Source organism: Macaca nemestrina, chromosome 3, assembly GCF_043159975.1.
Source record: "Macaca nemestrina isolate mMacNem1 chromosome 3, mMacNem.hap1, whole genome shotgun sequence".
NCBI classification, from domain to species: Eukaryota; Metazoa; Chordata; class Mammalia; order Primates; family Cercopithecidae; genus Macaca; species Macaca nemestrina.
This window is the reverse complement of record NC_092127.1, coordinates 180,162,883-180,188,019: the sequence shown is the minus strand read 5'-3', so window position 1 is coordinate 180,188,019 and position 25,137 is coordinate 180,162,883. Positions and strand designations below refer to the sequence as shown.

Genomic DNA, 25,137 nt, shown 5'->3' with positions numbered 1-25,137 from the left:
TTACATACTTAAAATGGTTAAAGTGGCAAATTTTACCTTGTGGGTATTTACTACAACGAAAAAGTTATAGAAATAAAAAATCTTAGTTATACAGGAGTGACAGCGTTCATAGGTGGGGTCAACACAGGTGCTGCCATAGGTGGGTGTCTGAGCCTAGGATGAGTGAGAAACGCTTCTATGCAGGGTGGGGACAGAAGCAGCAGCAACCTGATGCAGGTGTCTGGGGCCCTGCAGAGCAAAGAAGGCAGCTGCACAGCAGAAGGATCAGCTACAGCAGTGGAGGTTGGTTACATACTGGGTGATTGATCCCATCAGTAAACATACTAAAGATAATGAGCAGCAGGTTTCTCACTGCCACAGAAGAAACTTAAAAATGTTAGAAAAGAGGAAACAAGAATGAACTTTATATTGTTAGATTGTAATTGGAGGCACTGATGTGAACTCATGGCTTGCGATGGGTAAGCAGACGATAGATGAAGAAAGGAAAGAGAGAAGGGAGGAGAGGGGAGGGCAGGGAAGGAAGGAGAGTAGAGGATAGATGTGAAATGGGAGGAGTTTTCCCTCATCCCCCTTGCAGGGCATGCAATGGGGGTGTAGCTCGCTGCTTCAGTTCTCCACAGCTCAAACCAAACCCTTAGTGGGAACACGCAGACAGGCAAGTCGTGGGGAGCGTGGGCTCCAACCCCATGGCAGCATCTAGAGCGTTTACAGCTCCCAAAGCCCCAGTGGGTGTGTGTCACAGTGTGCTCTGTCAGCTGAGCTGTCCACAGGTGGCTTGTGTTAGCTCAATTAGACCCTCTTCCTTATTGCAAGAACAGAGGGTTTTCTGTATCTTGGGGTTCTTGTCCTTATGTACCAGAAAAATCAGATCACACGTGAGCTTGGAGAATGAGTGCAAGGTTTTATTGAGTGGTGATGTCGCTGGATGGGGAGCCAGGAGGGGGATGAGTGGTTGGGCCACTCAGCAGCCAGACTTCCCTCTAACCATCTTCAGCCAAATTGTCCTTGGTATCCACATCGTTCCACCATCAATGGACTGCCAGTGTCTGCTGGTGTGTTCTTCTGCCGGCATGTTACTCTCCATGTCCAGCTGCTTGTGTATGTGCCTGCTAGGGTCTCAGGATTTTTATAGGCATGGGATGGGGGGGGGCATGGCAGACCAGGGTGGTCTTGGAAAATGCAATATTTGGGTGCAAAAACAGGAGTGCCTGTCCTCACTTAGGTTCGTGGGCACAGGCCTGAGGGTTGAGCCCTCACCAGGGACCCCACCCTTCTCTACCCTGCATTTCCCTGACCACCTCCCGTATCAGATGGATGATCCATTCATACATACACATATATACACAGAATGTAAATGTGACTGAGAGAGTATGTGTATACATATTTCACCTTGCTCTCTCCACTGAGAGTACCTGAGAACAGCACTATCCCGAAAGCAATGAGAACAGCTACCATTCATATCTAGTTTCTAAATGTCATTTTCCAGTCAAAGGAATCAGCATTCCTTGAAGAAGTGTCTGATTCCAGGACTGAAACAAGAAAAGTACAAGATGAGTTGGGAATATCTTGTTCTAAAAAGTAAGAAAATGCTCAAATAATAATGGGGGCATGTCAAAGGATATAGGGGCCAGCTTTAAGGGGTGTCACCTGGGGAAATTTGACCATCAAAAACATGATAGTAACAGGATATAGCCATTAAATAGGAAAACATGAGTCCATCTGACAAAAAGATATGAAACCGGCCGAATAGTCCCATAGACAGTTATTTTTGGATAAACATAGAATAGAAATTGACCCTTCTGCTGTTAAAGCTTGAAACCTGTATTTGTTTTATCCTAGTTCCTTCCTCAGGAAAGGACTTTCAGACCTCTCAAAAAAAAGTACTGAAGAACTGAAACTCACCAGATCACAGCACCTGATGCCTCCTTGTCCCCTCCCTAGTTCTTATTTTCTTACACATTGTTACATTTCTTGCCTGCTATCTAAACCCCTAGTTTTAATCAACAAGGAGATGGACTTGAGACTGAGCTTGCATTCTCTCAGCTGCAGCACTGGATTAAAGTCTTCTTCTTTGGCAATATCTGTCATCTCAGTGATTGGCTTTCTGTGCAGCAAGCAGCAGGATCTAGACTGAAACCCTGGTGTTTGGTTAACAAAGCTATAGAGAGACTTTGGTGATGAATGAACTTATGTGGATTCAAAGTACCTCTCCATCAAATGTATATTAAATACAAAGGAAAATGAGTAGTGTTATTGTGAAGAAGCCCTGCAGACACCACATTAATGAAGTGGTCAAAATGAGCAACCTCAGTTATTAAATGAAATGCTAGAGTGCAATCACAACATCGTATCACTTTTGTGATATTCCTGCCAAAAAATTATAACTTGACTCTAATGAGGATGAAATATCAGGAAAATCCAACCAGAGGGATATCATGCCTCGAATCTTCAAAACTGTAAAGGTCATGAAAGTCAAGATGGAGGACTGTCACAGACTGGAAAAGACTAAGGAGACATGGCAACAAAATACTATGCATGAGTCTGAACTAGATCCATTTGCTGTAAAGGACATTATTGGAATAACTGTCAAAACCTGTTGGGTCTGTGGATTAAATATAATACATTAATATTGACTTTCTGCCTTTCATTATTATGTTGTGATTATGTGAGAAAATGCCCTTGTTTGTAGGAAATAAACACTGAAGTATTTAGAAGCAATGGAGCATTATTGTCAAGTTTCCTTATAATTTCTCTTTTACATTCATGGTTCATTTACTTAGCTTTGTTTCCACATTATTAATTCTCTCTTCAACTATTTCTAGTCTGCCATTTCATGAGTACCTTTTTTTTTTTTTCTTTTAACTTCAGTGACTTCATGGTTTTTTATTTCTTGAATTTCTACTTGGTCTTTGTCAAATCCACCTTTTCTTTTCCCATAATTTTCCCTTCTTACCTAATGATTTACATTTCTTTACTTATCTCTTTGAATATTATAAATATACTTATTTGAAAATCTTTCTTATTGAATTACCTACAGTTATTAGTCTAAAGTTTAACATTTCTTGCATCTCTCTTACACAGAATTCGTTTGTAATTGTTTATTTGCAAGTGTGATTCATCATACTTCCTTGTGATGCCATTTTCATTGTAGAGTCTTATCTTTCCCAGGCCTAGCTTCCTTCCCAAAACAGTGCTTTCTCCCCACAGGCGCCCGGCTCAGAGTGCTTGGATTCCTGCCCTACACTCAGAGAGCCACTTCTGGCCTCTGCCATGACTCCACCACTGAGCACTGTACAGATCACACCTGGGATTCCCATGACCTTTAATCAACATATCTGAAGCTCTCAGCTACTCCTCTCTGGATCCTACAGTAGAACAAGAGTCTCAAAGCCAATCCCTGGCACCATCTTCTCCCTGCCATAAGAGAGCATTTATACCTTCTCCTGAACGTCTTCTTGGGTGCTGAGTTTTCCTGCATGCCTGCTTGTGCTTCCTTTCTTGCCTGAAAACTACACAAGGGAAGGCTGAAGAGCTAGAGTCAGGTGTGGCCCCCTCCCACTCTGCCAATGCCTCTACAGCAAGCCCCCCTACCTCTGCGGCATCAGGCATGGGGCTCATGGCTGCAGCTGTCTGGTCAGTTATCTATCTAAGCACTGCCCTTCATCCTGTATACCAGGCCACCTTCATTTCGCTCTCTCAGCTCCAATTTACTTGAAGTTAAAAACTTTGTATCAAAGGCACTAGGCTAAGCACTTTATATATTTCCCCTCAGTCACTGTTCACAGTTCTAGAAGGTCAAGATTATTATGCCCATTTTGCGGATAAGGAAAATAAGACTTAGAGAGGTGAAGTCCCTCGAGAGGTCACACAGCCCAAAAGTGTGAGCGCTTGAATTCCAACCCAGGCCAGTGACTCTAAGTCCTTCACTGCTCTCTTTGCCCACATGGCTTTCTCCTTTGAAACATAAGCCAGGCCCATCTCCCTCTCTAGAAAATGGGAAGTAAATCTCTAGCTTTCTTCTAAACCACTCTGCTGAGCATTTCAGGCACTGACTTCTCAAATTTCTTTCAGCCACCAGGAATATGCAATCTTTATTAAATTAGCAAATGGCCCACAGAATAAAGACTGCGTTAAAGTAGATCACGATGGGGCTTCAGCTTTTCCTAATGAAGTTTCACGTGTCCCTTCCTGAAGAAGCCAGTGTCAGGGTAAGAGGTGGCCAGATTCACTCGCATTCTCCCCAGGAAGAGCTACTTAATACAATCAAATCTCAGACCTGTCAGAGAGTTTGTCTGAGCACTGTTTCCTGGAAGGGTAATTTTAAAGTTCTATTTACATTAAAATAACCTCCATCTCAACTCTCAAGGCCACTTTCTACTGCAATTGACCAGGGAGGTAGAGATGCATTCCAACAGAAAGAAATCAGAATGAATTTGGCTGACGCTTAATCTCCTACTTTTACCCTTTCCCATAAGGGAGAAATAAAACACAAAACTGCTTTTTAAATTCTGTCAGGGCCAAGTTTGAATATGTGCGCTGTCATCTCAGCCTCATGTACATGAACTAAGAATCCTGGAAGACACATCTCAGATCCTCTGTGCCCACCATCTTCCTGGCATAAAGATAAACACATTTAAACTGAGTAGTATTAACTGGATGCTAGAACCATCTCACACATTAAAAACATAAAACCCCCACGCTCAAACACTTCTCACTGCTCCTCCTCGTCCAATTTCCTAGTTTCGCTGCATATTTTACCACTTAAGACTTGAATAAAGGCATATATCACTTTTTCAACTCTACCTCTGTCTTTGGTCCGTGAGAAAGTTCAGAACAGGTCCATGGTGACCAGAAGTCATCCATCAATCGTCCCACTCACTGGAGCCAGGCTGAATCTCACGCAGGTCTTCAGATGTGTTAGGCTTTCTCTTGCCTGTGGTCTTCATCTCTGCTACCCTTCTGCCTAAAGCAGGACTTCCTGCCTTCCTCCTCCTAATTTTAATAGGCTCGTTAGCTAATGCCTACTCACCATGCAAATTTCAACTCAGGAAGCCCTTCCGGAGCCTCCTTTCTGCTCCAGGGTAGGTCAATTGTGTTCCCATACCACCTGTGCTTCCCACCCTGCTGGCACCATGAGGACACAGCACGTAAGCCTACAGCCTCTAGGATGGCTGCTTTGGGTTCAACAAATATAAATTCTCTTCTATCTGATTCTCTGGTTGGAAAAGTGGCCTTGGATGAAACCATGCTTTGCAGGACAGTCACAAATAGGGCTTACAAAGGATCGAAAGGTGGTGAGTCCCTCATCCAGGTCTAACATTACATTATGGAAAACTTGCTGCATGTCTTAAGCATGTGCTAATGCTTACGACAGTACTTATTAAATCATCAAACAGTTATAGAGGGTAGGTGTGGTTATGCCCTTCCTAGATGGGAAAACTGAGGGTCAGACAGGTTAGGAAGCTGTCCCCAGATGTCAGCAGTGGAGCTGGGTTCAAACCCAGGACTGACTCTGAACTCACACACTCCTCACATGCTGTCTCTGAGCGAGTATCCATTAGTCCAGAAGTTTCCCACCACTCTGGTCAACCCAACGACTCTTGCACAGAGTCCCTTACACAGTTCCCCTTTCGGAATGTGTTTGTTATATTATTTAAGATATTCCATTCTGCTAGAGAAAATCAGAAATACAAAGAAGAATAAATGAAACAAGTATAGAAGCAAATAACTTATGAGACAGAATTAAGCTTATGAGGCAGAATTCATTAGATAGGTTAAGTGTATATAAATATAGGGCGACATCTTAGCATACATTAAATAGAGCATGTGTCTGCTGAGCTTAGAAAGAGATGGAAAGACCCAGAGGTAGCAAATATTTGAGACTCACCAAATATACATAAGGCACAGGAGTTTCCAAATAGTCATAATATATTCAATATACATGAGGCACTCAATATTTATGAGAACTGAAATCAGCCATCCATTGCTGACACCCATTCCAGCCCCACAAGTCCTCTGCCAAATGAAATCCAGAGCTGCTGGCAAAGTCAAGGATGAGTTACCACCATGGGCCAGGTGTGACTGCCCCTGAATCTCCCAATAGAACAAGTTCACTGTGTTGGCCCAGGCACTTTTCACGTGCCAAGCTCCTTGTTCAACCTCAACTCTGATCTTGTAACCTAACCATCAGCAGGAAGACTCATGTAGCAGAGAGTTGAGGCTCTGCATTGCCCACTGCACTTTCTCTCTCTGAGCCCACATGGCAGCTCGTGGTCCTTCTCTTACTACTATCAGTTAGTTGGAGTTAGCATCTGAAGTGACATCTATTTGCTATCCTAAAATCTAAATTGTTGGTTCTCACCTCTGGCTGTAAATCAGAATCACTGAAGAACTTTTACAAAATACAGGTGTCTGAACTCTACCCATAAGGATTCTGATTTCATTGTTCTGGGAGAAGAATGAGGCATTGACAAATTCTAAGAGCTCTCCAGGTGATTCTAATGTGTAAGCAGGATTGAAGGCCACTGGATGAGATGATCACTATAGGGGACTAATAGGGACCAGCTGATCACTATAGGGGCCTAATAGGGACCAGCTGTTGACATGAAGCTAGAAGAAATGATTGGGCCTGTTGAGCCAATCTCTGGTGGCAAGAATATTAGATGGAGTTCTGCATATTCCAGGGTGCAGGAAGCGTGGCCATTTTTCCCTGTTTGCACCCTCTCCTATGTCCATTAACTACCCACCTCACTCTTCTGGCTTCAAACTGTGTGTTTTAAGTTAATATACTAAACTATGTGATTTAAGCGTCTTAACTTGGTCCTTGAGCCTTTCAGTTACACGAGCTTTGTGATAGCTGGTCTTGGAGTTAGCATTGTATGAAGATAATTTCCCATGGGATACCTTTGGGCAATTCTTTTCCCCTCAGAGGATGTCCTCGACACCAGATTTAGGAAAGCAAGCAACAGATTTGGAGTCAAGTCTCCTGCATTTCAGAATTATCTCAGCTACTAACCTCTTCAAGCTTTCATTGGCTCTAGATCTGTCGAATGAGAATGCTAATCCTTCACTCGTAGGATTGTTGTCAAGGTTAAATAATGACAGAGGTAAAAATGTTTTGCAAAACTGTTGTCACTTGTATGACTTTTGTTGTGACACGCAGACATAATATTTTTCTTAATTTATATCTCAGCATTGAAAGAAATCCTAATTCCAGTCTTTTGGTGACAGGCTTACTCTGACTTGGAAAAATGAGAGTCCCAAGGATTTAGCAGGACTGGGGATGTGCCGCAGGTCCTCATTCCCTCAGGGAGGCCACAGAGATGCAGTTCACAGCATTGGCACCATTGGGAGGAATGCCTACTCAGATCAAGGTACAGACTATTTCCATCTCTCTGGAAAGTTCCGTGAAGAGACTCCCATTACCAGCCAACACTCCACCCACCCAGATAACACTATGTTGACTTGTATCTGCACATATACATTTAGCCTCTTCTTGAATTCAACATCAGTGGGACTAGAAGGGATCCCACTCTTTTCTCCAGACTTCCTTGCTCATGGCTCAGCCAGGCAGGACCAGAATGGACTCAGAAGCTGCAGCATAGCTGAGCTGCAGTGGCTGAGACAACTGCTCGAACCCCAGCTGTGATCAATAATTGATTGCAAGGATGATGTGCGGACATGAATCCCGGTGCCCTTCATCAGGCCGGGCAGCTTCAGGCAGTGGACCCAGTGCAACCTGTTCATAATTTTAACACATTTCACATGCACAGTTTGTTTCACCTCTCAAATAAATTAATTATGGAGACTTTAAAGGATTTTCAGAGGGAATCTCATTACTAACTGCACATTCTGCCCTCCCAATCAATAGTCTTTTCATTTTTATGTAGCAAGTGGAAGAGAAAAAGGGGATTAAAAAAATTTCTTCCATTTCATCATATCCAGCTTTGGCATTTAATAGGTTCTCTGAAACATGCTCAAACTCTCAATTCCCACCGTGTGATACTGGGCAAATTAATTAACCTCTCTGAGCATCACCTTTAGAATACCTCCGCCTTGAATGTCCATCACCCTTGTTGACCACATGAGAAACTCCTATTCATTCTACAAAATCCTACTGCATGCATAAAAGGCAGAAGTTTGACATGGTGATATCACACTTTAGAGTCAGACAGTCCTCCTAGATTCAAATGTTGCTTCAACTTACTAGCTAAGGTGACTATGGTCAAGTTTCTTAAGCCTCAGTCTCCTCATCTACAAAATGGTATCAATATACATGAGTCACATGTAGTTATGAGGAATAAGTGATAGAACGCATGGAAAGCCACTTAGCACAGGCAGGGCTGGACATATAATATATGCTCAATACCTATTGGTTATTATTGTTATTCATTTATTCTTCAACTATGTAACACAGACACCATGCTTAGGTAGAAGCCTTCCATGACCCATTACCCCAATCCAAACCACCTCTCTTGACTGCATTACCTCTCTGCTTTGTGCTCCTTCTAATAACATTTGGGTCACATTCTGTTTTATATTTAGTGGAGTGGACTGTCTCCCTCTGTAAATGCTGAGCTTGGAGCGGGCAGGTAGCAGTCTCATTTGGTTTTGCACTCACAGAGCTTAGTAGGGTATGTGGCCCACAGCAGACACTCACGTTGGTTGAACAGTTGGCATTTAAAGCCTCAGAATACAGGCTGGTGCAAGGTGCTACAGGAGCGTGGAAGAAAAAGAGCCTAGTATATATCACGGGGTGATGCAAAAGTGCTAGAGAAGGTGTCATCTAAGCCAGATCTTGAAGGATGAGTTGGAATTAGCCAAGATACAGAAGGAGAACTGCACAGCTGGAGAATTCCCTGAAAAATGCTGCCGCAGGTCCTGAGTCCTGGCTCTCAGTGCCTGGGAGAGCAAAGCTGCAGAAGAGGCCTCCACCATGCAGGTGACTGTAGTCACAGCACCTAGGGGTGCCCCTGGCAACAGACACTCCATGAGCCTTCAGACTAGAGATGAAGGTGGGAGCCAGATCCTAGGGAATCTTGGTGTACTCTAAGGAGCAATGAGGTTTCAGATGCTCCTCAACTTACAGTGGGATTACATCTCAATAAACTCATCACCAAGTGAAAATACCCAACATTATAGCTTAACCTAGCCTACCTAAAACATGCTTAGAACACTTACAGTAGCCTACAGTTGGGCAAAATCATGAAACACAAAGCCTATTTTTATAATAAATTGTTGGATAGCTCATATAATTGACTGACTACTACACTGAAAGGGAAAAACAGAATGATTGTATGGGTACTCCAAGTATGGTTTCTACTGAATGCGTATTGCTTTCACATCATCATAAAGACAAAAAAAAAATTAAGTTAAACCATCACAAGTCGGGGACCATCTATATTTTGTGGGGGACAAAGGTGCTCCTGGAGAAACACATTCAGACTTGTATCTTAAAACAAATCCCTCAGGAAACTAGTAGACTATGGCCTGTAGGGGAGGTGTTGAGGCTGGAGACTGCAGGAACGGTGAGGGTGGCCCCTGCCTGCTCTGCCCATTGTCATATCTCCCAATGACTGGCATGTGGCAGATGTGCAGTAAGTATCTATGGAATGACCAAGGAAGGCATATCTAAGAGCCTGGCCTGGAGATCACTTAGGAGAAGTCCCTGTCACTGAGAAGCAATAAGAACCTGGACCAGGGCTGTCCAAAAGAACTTTCTGTGGTAACGGAAATGATCTGTGTCTGAGCCAATTAATGTGGTAGCCACTAGCCACATGTGGTTACTGAGCTCTAGTGCCACTGAGGGACTGAATTTAATTTAATTTATAGCAATGCGCCACTTCTCTGATATGAAGTTTCTGTATTAGTTCATTTTCATACTGCTTTAAAGAACTACCTGAGACTGGGAAATCTATGAAGAAAAGAGGTTTTATTGATTCAGTTCCACAGGCTGTCCAGGAAGCATGGCTGGGGAGGGGTCAGGAAACTTACAATCACGGCAGAAGGTGAAGGGGAAGGCAGCATGTCTTATGTGACCAGAGCAGGAGGAAGAGAGAGCAAAGAAGGAAGTGCTACATGCTTTTAAACAACCAGATCTCATGAGAACTCACTCATAATCATGAGAACAACAAGGGGGAGGTACACCCCCATGATCCAATCACCTCCCACCAGGCCCCTCCTCCAACACTGAGGATTAAATTTAAGTATTGATTTCCCCCTCTTAGAATGGGTCTATTTACCCAATACCTGTACCCCATTGTATCTCAAAAGTAATTAACTTGTTTTTTATTTTACAGGCTCATAGGCAGAAGGCACTTGCCTTGTCTCAGATGAGACTTTGGACTTGGACTTTTGAGTTAAGGCTGGAATGAGTTAAGACTCTGTGGGACTGCTGAGAAGGCATGATTGTGTTTTAAAATGTGAGAAAGACATGAGATTTGGAAAGGGCCAGAGGCAAAATGATATGATATGGACACCCAAATCTCATGGCAATTGTAATTCCTAGTGTTGAGAAAGAGACCTGGTGGGAGGTGATTGGATCATGGAGGCAGATTTCCCCCTTGCTGTTCTCATGATACTGAGTGAATTCTCACGAGATCTGATTGTTTAAAATGTGTAGCACCTCCCCCTTCACTCTCTCTCTCCTGCCACCATGTGAAGAAGGTGCTTGCTTCCCCTTCACTTTCTGCCTTGATTGTAAGTTTCCTGAGGGCCCCCCAACGATGCTTCCTGTACAGCCTGCAGAATTGTCAGTCATTTACAGCTCTTTTCTTTATAAATTACCCTGTCTTGGGTAGTTCTTTTTTTTTTTTTTTTTTTTTTTTTTTTTTTTGTGAGACGGAGTCTCACTCTGTCACCACACTGGAGTGCAGTGGCGCGATCTTGGCTCACACTAACCTCCACCTCCCAGGTTCAAGCAATTCTCCTGCCTCAGCCTCCTGAGTAGCTGGGATTACAGACACATGCCACCACGCCCACCTGATTTTTTTGTATTTTTAGTAGAGACGGGGTTTCACCATGTTGGCCAGGCTGGTTTTGAACTCATTACCTCAAGTGATCCACTCATCTCAGCCTCCCAAAGTGCTAGGATTACAGGTGTGAGCCACCGCACCCGGCCAGTTCTTTATAGCAGTGTGAAAGCAAACTAATACACTAACCATTCATCATTTTATTTTAACGAGCTTTGTAGACTCATCTAAATACTTTTATGTACCATTCTTGTGCACAAAAAGTAATATATATGTAAAATAAATTATTTACGGTATTAATTAAAATGCTTTAAATCTGTGTTAAACTCTGCTAAATCCCTTTTTGACTCAGACTGGGTAATGTCTATTTTTTCTTTTCCCATATGATATCACACTCTGTGCCATCAAATGCAGTGATAATATAGCATTTCTTGAAAGAGTGCTGCACTACCGTCTCTGAAGGTATTATTTGGAACCACTGACACCCATCCTGCAAGTCTTGGTGCTGAAACTACCTTTACCAAGAGGTATCAATGGAAAGTTTTCAAACACAAACCTGCATTTATATTCATTCCTTGAAAGACCTTGGAATAAAGACCAAGTCCACAGCTTTATGAGCAATGACAACTACATCTCAACAGCCATTTGGCTGACATCTATTGTAACATTCTATTGACTGTGAGACATATCCCGAAGTTAAAATACAAAAAATTGCTCTCAGAGCCAGTGAAATTTAGTATGTGCCAGGCGCTTTCATTCACATTCAACTGATATCCTTTATACTTCTGTGATGAAACAGACACTACATTAGGCACCAAATTACATCAAGAAATAGGCTGTAGAATGCCCTGAAGTCAAGAGACTATAGTATCTTATAACCCTCACAAGAACCCTGCAAAGATGACAAAGATACCCCCACTTTACTGATTTTTTAGCACATTTTACTATAATCCCCATTGTGCAAACAACTCTAAGTACAATTTTGCTTTGTAGGTTTTATAATTTAGTGGTGGAGCTTAGATAGCACACCTGGTATTCCTTACTTTTAAACATACATGAAACCCACTAAAAAAGTAAAAGTAATTTTAACAATTAAAACAATTTAAAACAATCCAGAACTGAACTGAACAGAGGTTTGGCTGTTTCCACATAAAGGTTTTTACCAATTCTTTTAAAAATGAATTGTAGATAAATATCAAAGGCCCACTGTATCATATCTCTTGCACAAAAGTATGCTTATACTAGCTGTATCCAGTTATTATTCCAATGTGTGAGTATAGACATTCTCAACTGAACTATTTTATAGTCACCAAAGGACGCCTTACATATTTCTGTAAACAGAAAAAAATATTTTTGATAGCAACACTATAGAGTAGCAGTCAGGAGCACAGACTCTAAAGCTAGGTTGCCTGGGTCCAAATCTTGTGCTGCTCACCAGATGAGCGACCTGGGCAAGTTATTTCTCTTGTCTATACCTCAGTTTCCTCTACTGTAAAGTGGAGATGATGATGATGATTGTATCCCTCTAATAATCTGTTTGAGTATTAAATTAGTTAATGTGCATAAAGCATTCCAAACAATATATTGTATATAGTCAGCACTATATAAGCATTAGCTAAAATTATTCTTATACCCAGATAATTTTTAGATCTCAGTTGGTGTCCAACAGTATTACAGTCAAGATCCCAGTGCCCAGGAGTGATTGAATCAATGAATGAATGAATGAATGGATGTTGCTTTTACAAGGGGCATTTCTGGGTAAGGGAGCAGCACGTTGTCTTTGCACTAATTGGACAAATACTCTGACCACCCTAGACATGCACATCAGCAAGTGAGTTCTTGAACCATGAGAACTAAAGAGAACTCAGAAATCATTTTGTCACTTACATAAAATCCAGTTCCAATTTTAAAATATCCTGTTTATAAAAGCTCAACTCTGAGTTCACTTAACTCTGAATGAATATTTAAACATTATTTTCTACAGTGCCTCCAAAGAATTAAGTGTCTTCAGAAGAATAACTTTCAATTAATACTCAACAAGTAAAAGGGAACTAGTTAAGATCGACACCCATTTTTTCCCTTACTTTATAATTAATGGAGTGATTGCTTTGCTTTGGCAACTACAACTATGAAAAAAAAAAAAAAACACAAGCTTCAGGGTTGGATACTGGGAGAAGTGTGTGAAATACAGAGTTCTACTTACATATTCAGTATTCTACAGTCTCTTCTCATTTTTCCTGAGGCTTTGTTTGAAAGCTTCTGCCTTTGCTCCATTTTCACCCAATTTGCTGAGAACAATGATTTCAGCCTTCTGAATTTGTTTTGGAGGGAATTGAGAGTGAGCATGTTGCAGCTTTTAGAAATGTTTAAAAAGAACTGTCTCTCGGCTTCTATCAGGGGATTAAGGGAAGCTGGGAAGCTGTGCTGTTCGGAGCTGCATGGAGGAGCTGGTGAACCAAGGGACAAGGGGAAGGAATGTTATAACTTAAAAGTTATCAGGGAGAATGGAAAATGAAATTCAGTATTGGATCATCACAGGTAGGTAAGAAAACCCCAGTTCTGATCTGGTACTTGGGTACCAGTAGACACAGTTGGTCTTGCCTGCCCAGCATCCATTCCATCATCTTTACTTCCCTTTGCAGAGTTCCTCATGCCTCACTGTCAGCTTGTAGATATCCAGTGGAACTGATCACTCTCATCCCTAGAATGACCATATAATTTATCTTCAAACTTACGGCATTGTGAGAATAAATGTTTTTAAAATCGTAATTATGTAATTTTTGAACTATGTAGTGACCAATAAATTGATTTTATTAAACGGATGGGCCTATGAAAAGTCCTCTTCAAAAACTATTTTCAAAAATACATTTTTTCCAAAAAATAAAACATATGCACAACCATTAGAGTAAAATATGAGGTGAGGAAGAGGGACATCAAATTTTATTTATATTGATTTTCTGAAAATTAAAAATAAGCAAAATAATTATTCTTCACACATCATTAGGTATTTCAATCAATTTCTTTCTTTTTTTTTTTTTTTTTCGATATAAGATCTCACTCTGTTACCCAGGCTGGACTGCAGGGGCCCGATCATGGCTCACTGCAGCCTCAATCTTAGTCTCAAGCATTCCTCCCACCTCAGCCTCCTGAATAGCTGAGACTACAGGTGCATACCACCACATTCGGCTAACTGTGTGTGTGTATATATAGAGATGGGATCTCACTATGTTTCCCAGGCTGGTCTAGAGCTCCTCAGCTCAAGCAATCCTCCCATCTTGGACTCCCAAAGTGCTGGGATTACAGATGTGAGCCACCATGGCCGGCCCAATCAGTTTCTTAACCATATCTGTCTCTAGTACAATGTCAAGGGTATTTTCTGAAGAATTAATGATCATTTTTAATATTTTCATAAAACTGCATGCACTATGACACTGGTTGAAAGCTTGAATAGACTCTCTTATCTGTAGATTCAAACATTTCCCATATCTAATTGTTGATAAGTAGTAAGGAAAAAAGTATGCCAGGCTGAAGAAGAGTTTTTTTTTGGTTTTTTTGTTTGTTTACTGTGGATATACTTTAGTCTTTTTTGTTTACAACTGAAAACTCTTGGAATTCAAAATTAACATCCTTGCCAGTGAGCTTCTTATAGACACCAGAAAAAGTCTCAACTCTGTGTTCCACAGTGTTCTGCTGTGTTTGTCTGAATGAACCTTCATGAGCCGGCTGCCATCCAGTTTCAGGCAGATTCTCTTGTGCACAATTTCACTTGGGCAAACCAAGTCCTCAAGGAGGGGAATATGCATCGCTGTCGGAGTACGACTCCTGGGACGCTTTTGCTTATTTTCTGTATGGCTTTTTTGAGTTGCCTTAGGCAGAATTCTCCTCTGAATAATAAAAACATTCTTCCCCACTGAACTTTTTCTCCAGTTCATGTACTAGCCAGATGTGGATTTTCTGGAAACACTCAGTTGAGGAACAGGAATAAAGATGATGATAGCTTTCTGACCACCACCAACTTCAATTTACTTGGCTGCCATGATATTCAGCTCCCTGAACTGAGCCTGAGGTTCATCTCCAGCTTCAGAAGTGCCTGGAAGAGCTACTCTCAAACATATTCAGCTTCTTGCAGCTGGGATTCACGATCTTGGTGCTCGAACTGAACAAGTCCTCTTTGCTGAGCTGTGGCTTAAGAAGGTGCCCAAGTATTATAAAAGGCTTCTCAAATTCCAGCAGCCTGAAGAGATTTCTTTAAATCCAACATCAGCTTAATTACAAAAATTTTGCAGTTTTGTCATTATGCATATGTTTAAAAATTATATACAATTGACAGGAAAGCTCTATTTTGATCCATAGAATATCACAGCCTATTCGGATGCATTTCTGAATTATGTGTATAGTACAACCAATTCCATGTACAATTTTCCTTGATAGGTTTCAAATTTAGTTTTCAAAAGTTGTTTTACCCTGACATCATGTTTTTCCAAAAATTATAAATGTATTTATTACCCTAAATAATTTTATCTTCAATGTTGATCTTTCTAACTTAATCTACAACATCCATAATAATGTCAAATGTTTCACCATTAATAGAACAAATTTCCAAATTTAGTTTGTTTTCAATAATTGGGTGAACAATGTAAACCCATATAGATATTAACTAATTCTAGAAGTTAACTTTTCTATCTGAACCATCTCAGAACATGGATATAAAGCTGGCACCCATTTAACTGTCTGCAAATTTCTTTTTAATGGAGACAACACACTAACAGCTATCGTATTACTTTTTGTATTGCACAAGAAGACTTGGTATAAACAATGAGCAAACTGAATTTAGAAGAGCAGTCACTTGATCTAGAAGAAGAGTCATAATTCGGCCAGGTGCGGTGGCTCACACCTGTAATCCCAGCATTTTGGGAAGCCAAGGCGGGTGGATCACGAGGTCAGGAGATCAAGACCATCCTGGCTAACACTGTGAAACCCCATCTCTACTAAAAATACAAAAACAAAATTAGCCAGGTGTGGTGGCGGGCACATGTGGTCCCAGCTACCCAGGAGGCTGAGGCGGGAGAATGGCATGAACCCGGGAAGCAGAGCTTGCAGTGAGCCAAGATCAGGCCACTGCACTCCAACCTGGGCAACAGAGCAAGGCTCTTGTCTCAAAAAAAAAAAAAAAAAAAAGGAAGAGTCGTGATTCACAGAGGGATAGACAAAAGCACCTATGGCCATGGCATGTATTAATTTATCATTGTAAGTCACAATCTTAAAATAACTACCAACACTGGAAGTAGATCCTGATGCTCCCATAGACTTGTGCCTTCTAGTTTTCAAGTGGTTAGTGAAAATATTATGCCTTCTCCCATACCTATGATAAAGCTATGATAAAGTCAATAAATATCTTGTACAAGTTAACCTTTATCATCAACTTTCTTGTGGGTTTTTTGTTTTTGTGGTTTTTTGTTGTTGTTTGTTTTGTTTTGTTTTGAGACTGAGTCTCACTCAGTTCCCCAGGCTGGAATGCAGTGGCGCAATTTCGGCCCACTGCAACCTCCACCTTCCAAGTTCAAGTAATTCCCGTGCCTCAGCCTCCTGAGTAGCTGGGTTTACAGGCACGCGCCACCAACGCCCATCTAATTTTTGTATTTTTAGTGGAGACGGGGTTTCACCATATTGGCCAAGCTGATCTTGAACTCCTGATCTCAAGTGATCCACCTGCCTCGGCCTCCCAAAATGCTAGGATTACAGGCATGAGCCACTGCACTCGGCCTATGATCAGCTTTCTTGAGAAATTAACATTCGTTCGTTAATTTTTCAACAAACAAGCACATTTTTTAACTCACTGATGTTAAAATAATATTAAAAGTCATTGCAAAATAGAAAAAATATTACTAAACAATGAAACAAATAGTTACAGATTTCACCACACAGTAATTGACAAAAGCACTGTGGCAAGAACATTCAGATTATTTTCTATTATAATGCAAGCCATTTGGAGGAAATGAGTGCACGGCATAGAGAATATAATGTGTACTACCGCCCAAGACCAAAAGAATTTGCAAGCCCAAGCTGCTCTTCCCTAAGCATCCAGCTTACTGCCCTTGAGAACAGGTATTAGTTATTTTATGCCAGGGTCCAGAAAAGAGAGTCATCACGGCTGGATGACTTTTAGATTTAACTACGGACTAAACTCAAGCATCTTCACTACATGTTTCTCTCATATGACCGGAGTCGTCTATGGCAAAAGGTGGAAATACAAAGTAGGGGTCTACCAAACCCATTTCCATGTATTTTTAATGTCACTATTAATAACATTTTATTAAAAATAAAGAAATCAGGGTAAATGCTAAACCACCCAAGAAAGACAACAGGCACAAACTTAGACCCTCTCCTACAAACCAGAGCACATGATCATCAGAGAGACAGGCGCCTCCTAGCCTGACCTATCAGAGCTCTGCAGCCTCCTGGCCACAATGATTGGTTCCAAGTTGAACACATGACTCTTGTTGAACCAGTAAGAATCAGCTCCAGATCTTTTGCTGGGAATTTTTTTTTTTTTTTTTTTGAGATGGAGTCTAGCTCAGTTGCCCAGGCTGCAGTGCAATGGCACCATCTTGGCTCACTGCAACCTCCACCTCCTGGGTTCATGCAATTCTCCCGCCTCAGCCTCCCGAGTAGCTGGGATTACACTCAGCTGGGATTACTGCCTGAGCAAGGCCCAAGACAGGAATGAAAACGCGTTTGTTAAGCCATCTTATGATGTACACAGTGCTTTTCATAGTGCAGCTATCACTCCAGCCCATTTTAAAGGCTTGAGCAGTTGAAAAGGACAAAGAGATGATCTGCTGGTCAACAAATCTCAAATATTTACCTAGCAGGGATGGTTTAACATACACAAGTCAATAAATGTAACACATCACATAAACATATGATCATCTAATAGACGCAGAGAAAGCATTTGAAATCCAGCATCCCTTTATGATAAAAACTCTCAACAAGCTAGATATAGAAGGGACCAACCTCAAAGTAATAAAAGCCATATATAACAAACCTACAGCCAACATCATCCTGAATGGGGAAAAGTTGAAAGCATTCCCCATTAGAACAGGAACAAGACAAGGATTCCCACTTTCACCACTCCTGTTCAACATAGTTCTGGAAGTTCTAGCCAGAGTTAATTAGGCAAGAGAAAAATAAAGGGCATCCAAATTGGAAAGGAGGAAGTCAAACTATCGCTGTTTGCAGATGAGATGATTGTATATCTAGAAAACCCTAAAGACTCCCCCAAATAATCTTAGATTTGATGAATGAATTCAGTAAAGGATCAGGTTACAAAATCAATGTATACAAGTCAGTATCACTGCTATACACCAACAACAACCAAGCTGAGAATCAAATCAAGAGCTCAATCCCTTTTTACAGCAGCTGAAAAATAAAGTAAGAAAGTAATGTAGGCCTGGCACAATGTCTCCCGCCTGTAATCCCAGCACTTTGGGAGGCCGAGGTGGGTGGATCACGAGGTCAAGAGATCGAGACCATCGTGGTCAACATGGTGAAACCCCGTCTCTGCTAAAAATACAAAAATTAGCCAGGCGTGGTGGCACGCACCTCTAGTCCCAGCTACCTGAGAGGCTGAGGCAGGAGAACTGCTTGAACCCGGCAGGCAGAGGTTGCAGTGAGCTGAGATCTCACCACTGCACTCCAGCCTGACAGAACAAGACTCCATCTCAAAAAAAAAAAAACTGAAGTAAAATACCTGAGAATACACTTAACCAAGGAGGTGGAAGATCTCTGTAAACTACAAAACACTGCTGAAAGAAATCATAGATGACCCAAACAAATGGAAATCCATCCCGTGCTCATAGACTGGAAGAATCAATATTATGAAAATGACCATACTACCCAAAGCAGTCTACGGATTCAACGCAATTCCCATCAAAATACCAACAGCATTTTTTACAGAACTAAAAAAAAAATTCTAAAATTTATATGGAATCAAAAAATAACCCAAATAGCAATGGCAATACTAAGCAAAAAGAACAAATCTGGAGGCATCACATTACTGAACTTCAAATTATACTACAATGCTATAGTTATCAAAATAGCACGGTACTGGTATAAAAGTAAGCACATAAACTAATGGAACAGAATAGAGAACCCAGATATAGAGTCAAATATGTCCAGCCAACTGATCTTTGACAATGCATACAAAAGCACAAATTGGGGAATTGACACCTTATTTAATAAATGGTGCTGGAAAAACTGACAAGCCACAAGAATTAAACTGGATCCTCATCTCTCACCTTACATAAAAATCAACTCAAGATGGATCAAAGACTTAAATATAAGACCTCAAACTATAAAAATTCTAGAAGATGAAATTGAAAAAACTCTCCTAGACATCAGGCTAGACAAAGAATGCATGGCAAAGACCCCCATAAGCAAATGCAACAAAACCAAAAATATATAAAGGGGACCTAATTAATGAAAAAGTGTCTGCACAGCAAAAGAAATAACCAGCAGAGTAAACAGACAACCCACAGAGAAAATATTTGCAAACTACACATCCAGCCAAGGATCCAGAATCTGCAAGAAACTCAAACAAATCAGCAAGAAAAAAATAATAATAATCCCACTTAAAAATGGGCAAAGGACATGAATAGACAATTCTCAAAAGAAGATAAATAAATGCCCAACAAACATGAAAAAATGTTCAACATCTCTAATCATCAGGGAAATGCAAATCAAAACCACAATGAGATACCACCTTACTCCTGCAAAAATGGTGACTATTAAAAAGTCAGGAAACAATAGATGTTGGCGTGGATGCGGGAAAAAGGGAATGCTTATACACTGCTTGTGGGACTGTAAATTAGTACAACCTCTATGGAAAGCAGTATGGAGATTCCTCAAAGAGCAAAACATAGATCTACCATTTGATCCAGCAATCCAGCTACTGGGGATCTACCCAGAGAAAAAGAAGTCATTATATGAAAAAGACACTTGCACACATGTGTTCATAGCAGCACAATTCACAATTGCACAGGTGTGGAACCAACCTAAGTGGCCATCAACTATTAAATGGATAAAGAAAATATGGTATAGATACACCATGGAATACTACTCAGCCAGTAAAAGGAATGAAATAATGTCTTTTGCAGCAACTTAGATGGAGCTAGAAGACATTGTTCTAAGTGAAATAACACAGAAATGAAAAACCAAAAACTGTATGTTCTCACTTATAAGTGGAAGCTAAGCTATGAGTATCAAAAGGCATACAGAGTGACATAATGGACGTTAGGGACTCGGAAGGGAGAAGGTGGGAGGGGAGCTAGGAATAAAAAACTACATATTAGGTACAATGTACACTACTCGGGTGACACAGGTGCACTAAAATCTTAGAATTCACCACTAGATAATCCATCCATGTAACCAAAAACCACTTGTACCCCAAAAGCTATTGAAATATAAATAAATGAGGTAATGAGGAGAAATAAATATTCAGAACTTTGAATCATATGTGTGTGTGTGTGTGTGTGTGTGTGTGTGTGTGTGTGTGTGTGTGTAGCACTTATTGAACCCAAGTAACTCTCCACTCTCCTGGATGCCATGCAAAATAAAAACAAAGAAGAAGAAAAGATCTTTGGCTTTTAAGGAATTTAAAGGCAGAGTTGAGTGCATGAGATAGAGAAAGCATGGGAGCTAGACTCGCTTTATAATAACTCACTCATGTGATAACTAACCCGCCTCTGCAAGAAGGACATTAATACATCCATGAGGGCTCCACCCTCATGACCCAATCACTGCTTCTTAGGCTCCACCTCCCAATGCTGTTGCATTGGGGATTAAGTTTCCAACACATGAACTTCTGGGGGACACAGTGAAACCATAGCAGTGTGATTCTGGCTTTAACTGCAGTTTCCCTCATTAGAGAACTACTGGATCTTTAGGGAAAGAAATGTTCCAGTCCTGATCCAGTTGTGTGTGTTCTTTGAAGTTCCCTGTTTACTGGCATGTCAGGCTACCTTGCACCATGTTTCACTGGCTAATTGAGGAGCATTCTCTGTTTCTCTGCCACTGCTCAAAGGCTTCATCGTCATCTACATTTCTAAGCTGTAGTTTTTATTACCCCTCATTTGATACCTCATAGATCTGTGCATTGGTGGAACTTATGGAGGCTCATATTTCTCCACTCATACTCCGTAAAATTTCCTGCTGCTGCAGCCTCTTTCTCTCAGCTGTCAGGTCAAGGACTACATCAACAATGGGTTTTAGTAAAAAGAGAACACTTTCCAAACTGTTCTTAAGCTTCCCAACTTTTGAAATGAAAAAAAAACCAAATCTATTATTACTTACTGGGTTGTGCTATCAAATATCCCTTCACCATCTGCAAAGGTCAGGGTTTTGTTTTCTAACAATATATTGCCCACTTATTAGGATGATAGTAATCAATTGTAAATGTCACTGAAATGGTATAGACAGTAAATGCCACGGAAATCTACAAAAGAGAACTCTCACTTCCTGAGTAGACTTCCATTCATTTGCTCATTTATTCATTCAATGAATATTTATTGATAATCTACACACATCAGGCACTGAGCTAGGCACAGACATGGCCTCTGCCATCGTGGAGCTTTTAGAGACATATAGAAAATAGTCACACAGATATGGAGATAATAACAGTGTGGTAAGTGCAATGCAAAACAAAACAAAAGAAAACAAAAAAAAAATGCAGAGAGCTATGAGAAAAAAAACAGCCAGCATGGGAGTGAAATTTAATTTGGATTTAGAATGAAAGTAAGATTTAATTGGGCTATAGGCAATACACAAGATTTATTATGATCAGAGTCTAACCAACAAAGAAAATGATTGAGTGTTGAGGCCTCTCAAGACAGTCCCAAATAGTTAAAGACAATTATGATGACTTCTAGGTACCAGCAGGTGGTGACCCCTAACAGGTCAGGGGACAATAATGTCCCAAGATGAGCCCCTCTCAGAAACTTGGGACCTCTTCTGACACAGGTTTGATACTCACCTTCTGCTCAGATTCACTCTCACCAGTGGAGTACCCCAAACTGTGATGCTGGCAAATCTTTGTTTTGGTGTTAAAACAGGAAAAGTTCCCTTATCCCCCTCGCAGGGCATGTGATGAGTGGCTCACTTCTTCGGTGCCCCACTGCTCAAACCCCTAGGGGGAGCATGCAGATGGGCTGGTGGGTCCCCAACCTTTAGCAGTGTTTATAGAGTTGAATGTTTACAGCTCCTGAGGCCTCAACGGGCATGTGTTACAGGGTGGTCTTTTAGTTTAGCCATTTGTAGGTGGCTTGTGTTAGTCAGCTCAATTAGACCCCCCTGCTGTATCATGAGAACAGAGGGCTTTCTGTATCCCGGGATTTCTTGCCTTGGTGTACTGGAAGAATGGGAGGACACGTGGGCTTGGAGAATGAGTGCAACGTTTTATTGAGTGCGAGTAGCTCTCAGCAGATGGGGGAGCCAGAAGGGTGATGGAGTGAGAAAGTGGTTTTATTCCCAGAGTCAGGCAGCTCAGTGGCCTAGGCTCTCCTCCAACCATCCCATCCAAACTCTGAGCCGTTCCACCGGTCGACAGCCAGCTGGTGTGCTCTTTCTTAGGTGTGCTCCCCTCATCGACCTCTCAACGTCCAACCACTTGGGTGTTCTTCCGCCAATGTGTTCCTCTTTACTTCCAGCCACAAGTGTCTCTGCCTGCTAGGGTCTCAGGGGGGTTTATAGGCACCAGATGGGGGTGTGGCAGCCCAGGGTGGTCTTGGGAAATGCAACATTTGGGCAGGAAAACAGAAATGACTCTCGTCATCTAGGTCCATGGGCATGGGGCCCAGGAGTGGAGCCCTAGCCAAGACCACGCCCTTCCCTTCCCAGCACTTCCCTTCCCCGCTTCTGTATCAGTAACACTCTTTGAGTACACAAGCGAATCCATCCAGCGTCCTTGTGCACCAGCATAGGAGTGGGTAATAATAAGGAAAGTCTTGAAGAGAGTCTCATTTGGTCAGTCACTGAGCCCAATTGGCCAGTTACTGAGTAATGATCCCAATGTTCTTTAACCTGTTGTTGAGTACATGGGAAAGGATTGGTCGAGGCTGCCTTTTTCTCCGCCCAGGACCAGCAAAGGGTCAAACAGGAAGGGGGCAGTGAGCATCAGATCTTAAATCTAAAATTTCCTCTCAGTAGCCCTATCCTTAATTAAACCAAGTGCACAGTGTTTCCTTACTGCAGGATTTCCTCATGTCTTTTTATGCCTTTGTTTATTGTGAATTTCTAGGAAAGGAGTGTTTTATGCAGTGTTTTCTAATCTTTTTTTTTCTTTTTCTTTTGGAGACGGAGTCTCGCCCTGTCACCAGGCTGGAGTGCAGTGGCGCGATCTCGGTTCACTGTGACCTCTGTCTCCCAGGTTCAAGTGACTCTCCTGCCTCAGCCTCCTGAGTAGCTGGGATTACAGGTGTGTGTCACTACACTCGGCCAAATATTTGTATTTTTAGTAGAAACAGGGTTTCACCATGTTGGTCAGGCTGGTCTCGAACTCCTGACCTCGTGATCCACCTGCCTCGGCCTCCCAAAGTGCTGGGATTACAGGCGTGAGCCACTGCGCCCAGTTGTTTTCTAATCTTCTATGACCACTGCATTAGGTTGTACACTGTTTGCCGTGCTTCCGGTTTCTCTCACTAAAAGAAGAATATACATTTCTACACTGATGAACTCAAGTGAAAGGGCAGAAGTGATTCATATCACTTCCTGTTGTCATGTCTGGCAAAGCTTTAAGAGTCAGCTCACGTCTCCTCTTGTCTCTTTCCCTCTGCCAGGGCAGTCATCAATATTCCAGAAGCAGCCTAGTCCACATACAGAGTCCCGGAGTGAAGATGATGTAGAACAAACTTGCAGTCATGGCACCATGAACAGGTTGTATGCATAAAAAATAGGTCCTTGTTGTTTAAGCCACTGAAGTTCCACCGTCATTTGTCATCACAGCATAACTAGCCTGGCAGTTCTCAAAGTGCAGTCTTCAAACTGTGGGTCCTCAGACCCTTTCATGGTATCCATTAAGTCAAAACTTGTTTCTGTTTTGTTTTGTTTGATATGGAGTCTCACTCTGTGGCCCAGGTTGGAGTGCAATGGTGCAATCTCTGCTCACTGCAACCTCCGCCTCCTGGGTTCAAGTGATTCCCCTGCCTCAGCCTCCCCAGTAAGTGGGATTACAGGTACACACCACCACACCCGGCTGATTTTTGTACTTTTAGTTTGTATTTTTAGGTTTTGTATTTTAGTTTCACCATGTTGGCCAGGCTGGTCTTGAACTCCTGACCTCAGTTGATCCACCCATTCAGCCTCCCAAAGTGCTGAGGTTATAGACATGAGCCACTGTGCCCAGCCAAAACTATGTTTGCAATTAATAATACTGGGACATTGTTTGCCTTTTTCATCATGTTTACATTTACATGAATGATGTAAAAGTAATGGTGGGTCTCCATACATTTGTGTTGCCATGAAAGAGTATCTGAGACTAGGTAATTTACAAAGAAGAAAAGGTATATTTGGCTCATGGTTCTTCAGGCTGTACAAGAAGCATGACACCAGCATCTGCTGGTGAGGGTCTCAGGCTGCTTCTACTCATGGTGGAAGGAGAAGGGGAGCTGGCTTGTGCAGAGATCACGTAGCCAGGAAGCAAAAGAGAGGGGAGTTTCTAAGCTTTCTATAAATAACCAGCTCTCTCAGGAGCTAACAGAGTGAGAAGTCATTCACCTCCCACCCAAGGAAGGCCTTAACTTATTCATGAGGAATCCACCCTTGTGACCCAAACACCTTTACTGCACCCCACCTCCAACACTGGGGATCAAATTTGCATTATGAGGGTTGGAGGGTCAAATATCCAAACTATAGCAATGGGTAAAATGTCTAGTCCTTGTCACAAATCATAGTAGATTACCAAACTATACCTAATAGCCATTGTAGTTTTCACCCCCATGCAGTCATAGCTTTTTTTAAATGCAAAAGTTCTTGCCAGGAACTGTGGTACATGCCTGTAATCTCAGCACCTTGGGAAGCCAAGGCAGAAAGATAGCTTGAGCCCAAGAGTTTGAGACCACCCTGGGCAACATAGCAAGACCCCATCTCTTTAATAAATAAAACATTAGGCATGGTG

At 41.7% G+C, this 25,137-nt stretch overlaps 1 long non-coding RNA gene and 1 pseudogene across 2 annotated transcripts in view; both read right to left on the bottom strand.

Annotated features, from left to right (window-relative positions):
• Positions 1 to 25,137, bottom strand: part of LOC105487889 (uncharacterized) — a 550,215-nt gene that overhangs the window by 513,311 nt on the left and 11,767 nt on the right. The gene's annotated exons all lie outside the window — the stretch shown is intronic.
• LOC105487977 (small ribosomal subunit protein eS7-like) lies at positions 13,722 to 22,109 on the bottom strand (annotated as a pseudogene).